At 54.1% G+C, this 3,618-nt stretch overlaps 1 pseudogene; it reads left to right on the top strand.

Moving 5' to 3' along the window:
• The first annotated feature begins 559 nt into the window (after positions 1 to 559).
• On the top strand, positions 560 to 2,749 carry LOC119892965 (annotated as a pseudogene).
• The last annotated feature ends 869 nt before the right edge of the window (positions 2,750 to 3,618 follow it).

The following is a 3,618-nucleotide window of genomic DNA, read 5'->3' as shown; positions in this document are numbered from 1 at the left end:
GAGAATATTGTTATCTTGTTCTCATGACCCCAACACAAAGTGACGTCCTTGGACTTTGTGCTGCTGAAACTGATAAAAGTGCTTTTTAAAAACCAATCTGTGGACGAGATGTGAAACACTGAGCTGAGGGCCGAGCCTCCATTCAACTAAACTGTAAATGCATAAATACGGTTACTAAATGAAATGTGAGGCTGAAAGATCTGCAGCACCTTTCTGTTCATGTGTTTTCATGGACTGATCTTTATTCCACTTGGTTATTATTTGTATCATAAAGAATTTTATATTTTCCTTTCACACCAGATATTTATGAAGAAACTCTCTCTAACTTCAGGAGACGAGTTGTTTCATGTGTTTGTTTGTTGGCGTTTTGTTCTTCTTCTTCTTGTAAATTGTTAATAAAGTTCGTTATTTAAAAAAAAAATCTATTTGGCGTCACGCGTCATTTTGTTTGTCGTGACGTACTCGGAAGTGTGCTCAGCTGCTGCAGCTAGCAGCGGCTAACAGCTCCGACAGAGACACACAGCAGACAGGTAAGAACCTGAACTCCTCACCTGAGGGGGAGGCTTCTCCTCTTCCTCCTCTTCCTCCTCACGCGCTGGAACAACAAGGAGGAGAAGAAGAAGAGAGAGTTTAATTACCAGCTCAGAGCAGCTAACAGTTAGCTTCGTTAGCTGCTGGCTGCTGCAGGTGTGAACCGACCCCCTGCGGAACACCGGGCTGCAGCACCCGGGAACTCTGGAGCAGACGGGGCTCCGCGTGGTCACCTGTCAGCTACATGTTCAGGTAGATCCCGGGGTTCAGGTGTGTCTCGTGCGTGAGGCTGCGTGCTGGTTCTGCAGAGGACCGTGACGATGATGACTTGTTAAATGACGCATTTAGATCCATATAGCCGCGCGCTGCCGGGTCCGGCATCAGACCCGGTCCCGGTCCAGACACAGGTGGGCCCGGCTGTCAGCAGCACCAGGCCAAAGAGTTCTTAAAACGGTTCACTTGGTTCTTGGGATTCTGGGAGCTCATATGGGTCGACTGACCTGTTCACACCTCCCCCTGCACACCTGCCGACCCGCGCCGTCACTGCCGGGTAGAATAAGACCATGATGGTCTGGCTGACTCCAAACACTGCATACAGGCTTTGCTGTAAACAGGAACACACATAGTCCACATGATCCCTCCAGCTTGAGAGGGTATCCAGGTGGAGACCAGATCCCTGTGTGGACACTGGGGTCTGATCCCCCACCGGCCGAGGGTCCAAGTTTCTTTAGTGCTAACGGTGAGAGCGTCTGGGTTGTGGTGAAGGCGGAGATGGCAGGTTTCCTCCTGGTGCACTCGTTTGCGTACAGGGTGAACAGGACGCGCCGCCGCACCCCCCCCCTAATACGAACAGGACAGTTCTTGGCCGTCAGCCTCACAGCGACACAGAGGCCCCTGTTGGGGCCCAGGTGTGTTAGTCCTGGCTGTACCTGTCCGCTCCACAGTTCGGGCTCCAGGAGTCTGACACCAGCTGAAAGTAACCACCTCTCCCCCCTGTCTCCCCCCTGTCTCCCCCGCTCCCCCCCAGTGTGTCCGTGGATGGAAGTTTGCAGCTCCACGATGGGACCGGAGAGAGTCTTGCCGAACTCTGAGGACGAGCTGGGGGAGGACGAGCGCCCGGCCGACGGAGCGCTGCCCGTGTGGAGCGGGGGGGGAGGGAGGGGTGAGGAGGAGGAGGTGGGAGAGATGGAGCTGGAGGGAGGAGGAGGAGGAGGAGGAAGAGGAGGAGGAGGAGGAGAACAGTGGAGGGTATTATTACCAACCTCTGAACCAGGACCTGAAGGCGTGAACGCGGCGAGCAGCCGGGGGAGGAGAGGGGGAGGAGGAGGAGCCCTCCCCCACCGAGCAGGTGCAGCACAGGATACAGGTGAGTTCAGTCTGGGACGCCGGCAGCGTCTGAGGGGGGAGGATGTGTTGACTCACCCGTCTGTCTGTCCTGCAGGTGATGGGTCTGCACCTGCCTGAAGCTCCGCCCCCAGAGAGCGACGAGGAGGACGACCCTGAGGGGGCGGCGGCCCAGAGGAGCCGAGCCTCCATCCCCATGGACGCAGGTATTAATTAGATCAATACATCTGATCAGTACAAAAAAATAGGAAACATGACATAAACTAAAAAGCTGTAACATCCTTCCTGTCCACTGACATCACTTCCTGTCGCCCCGCAGACCACGTGGAGCTGGTGAAGAGGACGATGGCGGCTGTGTGGCGTTGCCGTCTCTGGCCGTGCCGTCGTGGGCCACAGAGATCTCAGACGACCAGTGGAAGGACATGGTCCAGAGCACGCTGCAGAGCCGGCAGAGCGCCGGTGCCTGCGCCTCACCCGCAGGGGCAACATCAACGGTCCCTGAACGCACCGCCACAGCTCATCAATCTTTACTGACTCTCTACTGTCCCTGAACGCACCGCCACGGCTTCATCAACCTCTACTGACTCTCTACTGTCCCTGAACGCACCGCCACGGCTTCATCAACCTCTACTGACTCTCTACTGTCCCTGAACGCACCGCCACGGCTTCATCAACCTCTACTGACTCTCTACTGTCCCTGACGCACCGCCACGGCTTCATCAACCTCTACTGACTCTCTACTGTCCCTGAACGCACCGCCACGGCTTCATCAACCTCTACTGACTCTCTACTGTCCCTGAACGCACCGCCACGGCTTCATCAACCTCTACTGACTCTCTACTGTCCCTGAACGCACCGCCACGGCTTCATCAACTCTACTAACAATCAACCTCTACTGACTCTCTACTGTCCCTGAACGCACCGCCACGGCTTCATCAACCTCTACTGACTCTCTACTGTCCCTGAACGCACCGCCACGTCTTCATCAATCTCTACTCACTCTCTTCTGTCCCTGAACGCACCGCCACGGCTTCATCAACCTCTACTGACTCTCTACTGTCCCTAACGCACCGCCACGTCTTCATCAATCTATACTCACTCTCTTCTGTCCCTGAACGCACCGCCACGGCTTCATCAATCTCTACTGACTCTCTACTGTCCCAGAAACGCACCGCCACGGCTTCATCAACCTCTACTGACTCTCTACTGTCCCTGAACGCACCGCCACGGCTTCATCAACCTCTACTGACTCTCTACTGTCCCTGAACGCACCGCCACCGCTTCATCAACCTCTACTGACTCTCTACTGTCCCTGAACGCACCACAACACTTCACTGCCCTGCCAGAGGGTTGGGAAAGTAAACAGTGAGTGGTAGTGAACGAGTGATCACCTGAATGTTGTCTTGATCCGTTTGTTCTTCAGATTTTATTTTACTTTTAGACAATAAATAAAAGATTATTTCTCCGTCAAACTGATTTTCCTGATTCTGAGCTATTTAAAAGCAGAGAACAGAATCAGTAACCCGTCTCAGCTCTGAGGAGTTAAATCCCTTTAAATTGATCGGGTTCAGGCTTCGGTCATATGTTAGTTTTGAAGTGAGTGAAGCCACCTGGGTCCAGGTTCAGTTAGACCTTCAGACCAGGACCGCAGCCGGATCCAGCTGGACTCTGATGAGCTGCTGGCTAACGTCCGTCTCCTCAAACCGTCCGGCCGACGTCTGAACTACAGAGCAGTTTGTCTTA

The sequence above is a fragment of the Micropterus salmoides genome, unplaced genomic scaffold (assembly GCF_014851395.1).
Source record: "Micropterus salmoides isolate LMB-PRFRI ecotype aquatic unplaced genomic scaffold, ASM1485139v1 Ms_hic_scaffold_754, whole genome shotgun sequence".
NCBI lineage: Eukaryota > Metazoa > Chordata > Actinopteri > Centrarchiformes > Centrarchidae > Micropterus > Micropterus salmoides.
Note: the sequence above shows the minus strand (reverse complement) of the source record. Positions and strands in the feature narration are given on the sequence as shown.